General features: G+C 44.9%; 1 pseudogene; it reads right to left on the bottom strand.

Moving 5' to 3' along the window:
• Positions 1-756: 756 nt before the first annotated feature.
• LOC128815517 (major facilitator superfamily domain-containing protein 1-like) lies at positions 757-7,723 on the bottom strand (annotated as a pseudogene).
• Positions 7,724-9,444: the final 1,721 nt, after the last annotated feature.

The following is a 9,444-nucleotide window of genomic DNA, read 5'->3' as shown; positions in this document are numbered from 1 at the left end:
CTCCAACATTAGTTTACAGTCCTGCTGCATGTGGTTTTTCATAATTACAGCTGGAAATTCATCATGGGATTTTTCCTCAGAAAAAGTGCAAGTGCAGGATTTCAGCACTGAAGAGTACTGCAGCAAGTGGAGGCCTAAGGATATTTTGAAGCCACAGTCTAGCAGGAGTCTGATTTGCCAGCTGTGTTAAAATACTGATGAGGCCTTACATGGAGCACTGTGTGCAGTTTTGGCCTCCCTAGTACAAGACAGATGTGATTTAGGGAATGCAGTGATGGGCCACAAAGGTGGTAAAGGAACTGAAGCATCTTGCACAGGAGGAGGGGCTGAAAGAGCTGGGGCTGCTCAAGAAGGTTCTGGGAGATCTGACCAGTGTGCTTAAGTACCTGCTGGGAGGAAGCAAGGATGAGGGGGCCAGACTTTGCTCTGGACAGGAGGCAATGGGCACAAGGGAAACCACACAGAATTCCATCTGAACACAAGGACATACATTTTTCCTCCGAGGGGTCAGACACTGGGACAGGTGGCCCAGAGAGGCTGCACAGTCTTCATCCATGGAGATGTTTAAACTCTGTTTGCTCTGTGCTCTGCCTTCTGCTCCATGTTGATTGTTTAGGGTTATTTGTTTACTAAGCAAAGATGTCAGGCTTGCAGAGCTAGTGACTTCAAACTGTGGCTGTGAAACCTGCTCAGCAGGAAACCAGGGCAGCAGTAATACACCATCCAGATGCAGGAGTGTAGCCACAATGCACCCAGCTACAGTTGAGAACTTGCAGTAGCAAAGGAGTAAGTGATCCCCAGCCAGATGCTAGAGACCAGCAGGGGCACAGACATGAATGCTGGAGAGTGAAGACTGGCAGAGTCAGCATGGCATGGAAAGCAGCAAGGACACCTCTCAGTCCAACATAGTCCTGGTGAAGGGAATGAACAGAAAACCTCTTCCAGGGGACCCTGCTTCCCATGGGTCCAAGTGACACACAGGGCTGCACAAAGTGGGCTGGCAGGAGAGGCAGTGACACAGCATTTCCTGGCTGTTGGCAGTGTAGCAGACCAGCTGTTCTACCTCTTGCATATTTCTGAACTGAGACTGAAGTGTTACTAGGTGTCCGGTACTCAAGCGAAACCCCAGGTTTTAACAAAGGGGAAGGGAAAAACATCATTATACCATAATAATTATGGAGAAAGGAATGGAAGCTGTTTTACAAAACAGGGCCTGATTGCATGCAGGTTGTTTCCTTTCCCATCTACTTGCAAAGCTTATCCCAGTCCTTTTTGTTTCCGTCTCAGACTTCCCAAAATGCTCAGCCATATACCATGGGCTGATGCTACCATAGCGCAATTACAGGACAGAGGTAAAAACAGGGGAATGTTACTTCTTGTAATTTAAGTCAGGTTAAGGTGTGTCTTGCAGTTTGCAAGGATATAAAGGACTCCTTGTTCAGCCACAACAGTTGAAATTCTGTTTGAGGGGCTGTAGCGGACATTTCAAAAAATCAGGAACAAGTTATCAGCGAGTACTTCATGTTTTGGGTACTCACAATTAATATGCCAGCTGCTGCAGAGAGAATGAGGGAGCTGTCATATACTGCCCCAAAAATGTAAGCGGCTGCCTGCTGATTTTAACCAGAATATTTATTCTGGATAAACTTGCTCAAAATAAAATGAAGCCAATAAAATAATTAATATTCTTGATCTGGTTATTTTGATAGTAAGTAAGTTTGAGCACAAGCATATGGGCAGGAAGGGTTTGAATGAGAGGACTTGTAAACAAACTTGATTCTGTCTGGTTTGTAGTTCCAAGCCTTTGGTGGTTTACTTTCTTTTTAATTAATGCACACCACAGCAGAGCTGGTATTTTCAGACACTTTCAAGACACTTCAGCAAGTGCAGAGTGAAACTGCAGGTTAAAGTGGAGCATGTGTTTCCTATATCAGCACAGCTCACAGCAGCAGTGTACTGTTGTGTGTCCAAACTGCATGGGTGAAGTTTTGACATCCTCTTTTAAGAGCTAAATGCCTTATCAGTTCAAGGGGGTGAATGCTGTGGGGCAGGACCATGGTTTAAAAATAATCTAGCAGCAAGAAAATTTTATATTGAACATCTGCATTTGAGAAATACTAGGAATTGCACAGGAAAAATCTTTTAAGGAGACCCTGGTTACAGAGAAAAAAAAAAAAAACAACACACAAAAAAACCCCAAAAACACCACCACCACAAAAAAAAAAAAAAACAACAAAACAAACCCTATCAAAACCAGCCTTTCAGTTTTGTTAGGGACATGCAGAAATTTCTTTAAACTTCCTCAAATTCTTTATAGAATTTACAGTCATTCAGTTTAACAGCTTTCACAGAGGTTTATTTAAAGATCTTGTATCTACTTAAATTTGTTTTGGCGGTTTGGCTATTATATGGTTGCTTCCCATCAGTTGTCATGCTGATGACATTTCTTCCCTCCTGATTTCACAGTGGCTTCTTCCAAATCACTAATGAAATACTACCAAAATAATTTTATTTATTTTACTGCAGGCCTTACCTAATATAAAAGTTCATCCTCATAATGTGACAGAAGCTGCTACATCATCCACAAAGGACAACAAAGCAGCAAAACAAGTCTGTGGCAGAGCCCCAGATCAGAAGCAGGAGTCTCAATTTAGATAGCCAGGTTGGTGCTTTCTTTTAAGCAAAGGCAGGCATTAGAAAGGAAGTCTGAAGCTTTCACCAGATACAAAGGCTTCCTCTTGTACAAACTCAGGCTGAGCAAGCCCAGTTATATTCTGGACACAGCAGAGTGCAGCAGCTGGGGGGCAGAGCTGCCCCAATGTGACATTGACACCCCACCCAGCTCAGGAGACACCCACTTTGCTGGTCACCTTTGTCGTAAAGGTGAAATGTCTGTGGACTGTTTTTTAGATGGAATATTTCTTCCCCTTCTTCCAAATCCTTCTGATCCTCCTTTGGCAGTGTTTGAAGCTTTAAATATTGGATGAATCATTTTCCTTTAAGGTATTTTTGCAGTCTTTCAGAAGCTTCTCTAATCTTTGAAGGGAAAGAAGGGTCAAAGAACCCTCAAACCTTTAGGTGTCAAACGCATGTTTCTCCACATTTCACGAGTGGAAGGAACAAGCCTATTACCCCTGTATTTCCTAGTCCCTCCAAAATTGAGGCCTGCAAGGCTCTGTCGGCTCATGTCAGTCAGTGGGCCACAGCCACAGAACAGTCCCTGGTCTGCCATAAAGGGGACTATGCAGTTGTAGAAGAACATGATGGTGAGGACCAGGAGCCAGTAGGGAAGGGGAAGGTGCTTTATGTCCTGAATCTGCTGCAAAGACAAGATGTTCCCTTGCTCTCCAGGAAAATAGCCCAGCTTCACACCAGTGTCACCTTCTGCAAGCCACTGAAGGGCACAAGAGATTTAAGAAGTGATGGCAGTTAAAAGGGAAATAAAAGGCAGCTCATATACCTCTAAGTGAAATTTGAGATGTACTGACTTTAAAACATGCCTTCTGTAACACTATCCAGAAAAAAAAAAAAAAAAAAAAAAAAAAAAAAAAAAAAAAAAAAAAAAAAAAAAAGCTTTCTTATTTTTATAAAGGTTCTGGCTGCAAGACTGTTTTGAGCAGGCTCTGTTAAGAGTCCACTGCACATCCTTAAGTGAAATATAGCAGAAAGGTACAGTATAAACAGGAGTCACAACACAACTACAGAAACCAGTTGAGAGTACTGTCATGAGAAGGAAGCCGTCTAATAGATCAAGGTGCATAAAAATTGCAGATTGAAGTTGCTTGTAATGCTTGTTCCTAGACAGAATGCAAGGAGGAATTGAAGATAAGGGCTGGCAAGAGACCAGTACTGTCCAGATTAGCTATTTCCTATCCTGGATCCTGTGAGCCAGAAAGCAGTTCAGAGGGAGACTACCAGCTAGTTTTGTGCACAGAATGCTCCTCTGAGCCACCTACAGTCAGAAAGTAATTGGCTCAGAAAGCTGCTGTCATTCTGAGTACCACCTGAGCTCCCTGGAAGGCTCTAGGCAGGGAACTCTTGGCTGGTGGCTTACAGATGCGATCTCCCTAGTACTGCTCTGCAGGGTTGACCCGAGGGGTGTGAATGCCCTCTCCTGGCCAGGACTGCCTCCTGTTGCTGCAGCCTTCCCTATGCTCCAGTGGCAGTGCTCATGCACCTGGGATTTCCAGGATAGAGATGGAAAAAAACCATGTACCACTTTTTTGGACTCTTGCTGGATAACGCCATCCAAGCCCAGCTACCCACTTTATCAAGTACACTGACTGTGAGGGCTGAAACAAACCCCAGCACACAAAGTAGGCTCCCTGGGAAAAACAAGAGGTGTTAGAAATTCCTGGGAGTGGAGAGCACTGAATGAGAAAACCCACTGCATGTAAAATGCTGAATTCTCCATGACTCCTAAGCCTGGGTTCTCTTAAAACAGAAGAGGACCCTTCACCTTGCACCACCCTGTCACAATCCCTGAGCTCTGCCCACTGAGCTCCCATGGCTGCAGGCGAGTGAGGCTAAAGCCACCTGAGTCTCTCAGGCAGAGCTCAGCTGACCTGTGGCTAGAATGCTCCTGATCTGCAGCAGAGCTGTGCAATAAACCCAAGATAAAAGCAAAGGGAAGCCCAAGATGAAAGCATTGGGAAACTTTCCTGGTCCCCAGAGCAGGAGAGGCATATCACAGCTGCACAGAAAGCCAGGCTGTACCTCTTCATTGGTATGACCTGTTGCAGTTACCCCAGCAGTCTGGCCTGTGAGCACAGGCAGCTCCAGAGTAGTGAATCTGGTTATGCTGCCTACACCAAAGCAAGTTTTACAGTGGTCATCTGCTGCAGACATCCTTCTTAGAAGGAGATCTGTACACATTTTGTTTTCCAAAGAGCCAAAACAGCTTCCGAGATTAATGTGCACTTTGTCTGATGCATTGACCCCTTCTTGGGCTACAGAAGTCACTGTGCTGTACTTGCAAATGCTGCCTGAGCACAAAACTATATGTCAGACAGGGTGACACCCCATGCTCACCACAGCTTTCTCTCTGAGAGCTGGAATCAGAGGACACTAATCAGTTTCAGCTTCTGCAAGAGATTAATCTCTTTGCAGTGGGTGATGGCTCATACTGCCTTGTTTTGTAAATAACGCTTTTCTATAATCACTGAAGCAAGTCTCCCTAACATCACCATTCCAGCAAACTACTCATGTGCTATATAACCCTTTCCTTCCACTTGAGACAGATCTCGTCTCACTGCACCAAAAAGAGGAGAGAAGCTCAAATCTTCTAAAGCCCTAGAACAGATTCACACTAAAAAAATGTGCAATTCAGGTTCTTCTTCTCACAGTAATTTAAACGTGGTTTCAATCAGCCATGTGCAAGGCATTTTCTGCTGGGACCAGTACAGACACTGCTTCAGAATCAGCAGGTTCTGCTGGTCAAAGTACAGAATAACACATTTCATTCCTGTCTCTTTTGCTCTGAAGTTTCTATTCCATGGGAGTGCTCCTATATTAAGTACTGACTATCTGTGACTGCAGATGCTAAAATATGCCAAGAAAACAAAACTGTCAGGCTGACACTAGAGAGAGAGAGCGGGTTTTCTGGCATCAGTGCAGAAAACACCACTCATTGCACACAGAAAGCAACAGGAAAAACTGAAAGATCATATGCCACTTCCTGCTTACCTCAGTACCTCTTTCAGGTTCTTTTAATCATTGGACAAAACAAGCTGGCCTGGGTCTAGAAAACACCAAAGAAATTCACCTCCCTAGAGTGTCCACTGCATTCCAAACTTTGTCTCAAACTGCTGGGTGAAGAAGAAATTGAGGACACTCCCAAGATGGGAGAAAGACAAGAGTCAATCCAAATGCCAGTGCCAGCTCCTCCCCCTTGAACCAGAAAGTTGTGGTAACGATTCTGCACAACTTACAGAAGAGAAGAATCCTCTCTTGAACAGACAGGCTTGACCAAAAGCATGGCACAGAAACAACAGCTCTCTCAAGCTGGAGAGCTCAGACTAGAAGCTGCTCTATGCATGCCAAGAGGAGGCATGTGCCAGAGAAGGGATGTGCTAGCCTCATAGTCCACTTAAAAATGTACTAAATCATGCAGGGGCATGGGAGGTGAACTTAACCATCCTATAAGGCAAGCAAAAATAATTTCAAAGGCAGAGAAATCACATATCAGTACCCTCCCTTGAGAGAAGGACAAACTTGTTAGAGGGGAAGACTTAAACATTTCAGCACACATTAAATCAAGGAGCAGTGGTCTGCCAACAGCACAAGTCGCTGAGGAAGAGAAGGTGAAGCCAGCTAGTAGGACAAGGGTCTAGAAGGCAAAAATGCATCATGACCCTTTTGTGAGATGTAAATCTGAAAAAAAGAAAATATGTAAATGTGAATTCCTTACTACTATGTGACCCATTCCTGGAACCAAAGAGCCATTAACATAATTGGGAGGAGGTATGGCAAGCCCTTGAAGTGCAAGCCTAAAGCAAAGATGAGTGATCCCAGCACAGTGAGAAATGAAAGCAAAAACACCAACTAGGAAGAAACAGAAAAAATGCACAAACGTCAAAAGACGTGCTTAAGTCAGGACAGAGGCATTCTGTGTCAAAAAGCTGAAGAACAATCCAAAACACACCAATAAGCCTCATCAGTTTACTCTCTGCTTTCAATTTCGTGAAGACTGGTCTCTTTATAAAATGACTTCGCAATCATCAAAATAATGATGATATTATCAATGGTGGGAGGTTAGAGAGGCAGGTAAGTGGCAGGGAACTCTCAAGAGAACTCTGAACTCTATAGTCTCTGACTCTGTCCTGAGCTCCATTGCAGACTATAACCTAGACAACATGATCTCTGTGCCTCTCCTAAGACATTTACCTCTGTGATACCAAGTGAGAGGAACTAACCTGATTTTTATTTATGACTCAACATATGTTACACATTAAATGGAAGATTCCTATAAGGGCTGTACATGTGCTGGCAGCCCTGTCCCTAGGAAGGCTTTGCCTGGCAGCCAGTCAGGGCAGAGGACGCTTCCACGATCGGGCTGTGAGCGACATCCCCCTCCCCCACACTTGCCGGTGGGACAAATGCCCGGATGCCTGGGAAGAACGCCCAGGAAATCGGGTATGGGAGGAGCTTTTAGCGGATAAAAGCAGTTAACTGCGACACAACGAGAGCCATTATTCTTTGAGTTACTTGGAGGAAGCGGGGCCTCATCTGTAGGGTCGGGTTTGGCCCCCTCCCCCCCCATGGTTTTTCATCCTGGTGGTCCTGCTTCCCTGTCCGCACCTGCTTTGCCCTGCTTCACCATTTCCGTGAACCAGCTCATCGCCACGACAACCTCGTGCTCTGCTGTCTCCCCAACAGAGCGGGTGCCGCCACAGCCAGCCGACCCCGCCATGTTTCCTGTGCACAGCAGCGGCTGCTGCCTCTTGTACCCAGCTGCAACCACACCCGCTGCAGTATCAACCCATGGCAACCGGCCTGTACCCGCCGCTTGCACGCAGCCATTCACAAGAGCTGCGCAAGGCTTGCTGTGGCTTGCAGCCGACACCAGAGGCATATTGCCACTTCGAAAGCCGGGCCGAGGCACCACTAGAGGCACACAGCTCACTGTGGCTTGCAACATGCAACACCATTTGCCATGCTCACGCTGACAGAGCGCTGGAGTTCTTATGGTAGCACTCTCCCTGTCTTCTGTTTCTCTCTCCATCTCTCTTTTCCCCTCTCTGCTCACGTTTCTGTCCCCTTTGATAGGAACACTCCTTTACCAATAAATGGTTCTGAGATATAATATTGTCCCGTTTGCACGTTATTTTCATCTGAGAAATCTATCAAAAAGAATCCTCCCTGACTCCTTCTTTAACAACATGTCTTGGTTTGAAAAGACAGGTGTCTGTTAAGGAAGGCAGGAGCCTCTCTTGAAATGAAAAATGTCAATCCCCTCCCTCCAAATCATTATAATTTTGAAATTAAGGGGCTCTCAGGCAAAGATATGGGAGTAGGAATAACAGTTCTTTTTTAGGAAAAATAAAAATAAAAATGCAGTAATACAAAACAACACTGACACAGTCAGAATATGACCTGACATTCTGTTGGTCAGGGTGTTCATAGCAGTCCCATGCCATGTGGCTGCAGCTCTCCTGCAGTGACAGATGTGATTCTGTTGAAGCAGTGATGCTGTAGAAGGGTGGAGTTTTCCTCTGAAGGTGCGGTGGTGGTGTAGATGGGCCTGGTCTTCCTCTGGGAATCCAGTGGAAAAGAAAGCTGCTTCTCTGGGAATCCATTGGGAAAAGGCTGCTGTGGTGTTCCACAAGTCAGATTCAAAAAGTGTGGTCCCAGACCTCAGAAAAGCGGACCCAGCAAACGAAAGGACCCTAAATCCACCAGCTTCGTGTGCTGTAAAGAGGAGACCAGAGATGCACCAGGTTCCCACATGTTTTTTTCCTGAGCTACTGCATGAACTTGTTGGGTTTTTTTCTTCCCTGAGACAAAAGCCGTTGCCATTTTCCCCCTTCCTCCCCGCCATGTAGTCAGTCATTGTTTTTTTGGTAGCTTTCTTTTTTTTGGCTTATTTTTTTTCCCCTGGTGTGGGTGTGTAGTATGGTTCTAACAATTCAATATCTAGCGTTTATTCACTTTTTTTCCTGTGCCGTGTGGACACTTGGTTTGTCAATAAATGGCTGGTTTTTTCCACTTTCATCCATTAACATTAATTTCTTATCGGTGGGAAGAGATTGCTGAAATCCTTTTCTTCAGAGGAAACATTAATTCCAGAGCGTTTTCTCCTAAACTTGTCTCTAATCCGAGATGCATTGCTTTATACAAAGCAATGGAAATAAATGGGGATGTTGCTGTAAATTTTTGAGGCACTAAGGTATGTGCAGCTGCACCTTCCTGCCTGAAGAAATTGTCCCCAGCCAGGCCTGTTTGCACCTGCAGCTTGTGAGCTGAGAGTACAGCAGGAAAAGTCAGGCTGGGGTTGGAGTCCAGGATAGGAGAAAGAAAGCAGCATGCTGGTACTGAATATATGCACAAAAATGACATTGGCTATCTCCCATCCTACTCTGTTCATTTTTCTGTCTGTCTCTCATTGGATGGAAGGCTACTGGGTGCAGAAGGGCTACGATAAAACATTTTACAGCAGCCAGCATTTCTGGGATTATCATGAGCCTCTGCATATTTTACTACACTTTTTAGCTCTTTCTTAGTTTAACGTGAGATACCTGTCCTAGCAGAGGCTACGGTTTATGTACAACATAGCTTGCTTTTTCTGTCCACTCTATACTGTATAGAGCAGGGAGTAAAATGTGTAAGATCACCACGCTAGAACATCTTGGCCTCATTCAGGAAATCTTGTTTACCTTCAGTTCAAGGTCTATTCATTGGTTTAATATGCATGAAAAAACTAATAAAGCTTGCATACAAGTTAAT

This window comes from Vidua macroura, chromosome 16 (genome assembly GCF_024509145.1).
Source record: "Vidua macroura isolate BioBank_ID:100142 chromosome 16, ASM2450914v1, whole genome shotgun sequence".
NCBI lineage: Eukaryota > Metazoa > Chordata > Aves > Passeriformes > Viduidae > Vidua > Vidua macroura.
The sequence above is the reverse complement of the archived record's forward strand: the minus strand, read 5'-3'. Positions and strand labels throughout refer to the sequence as shown.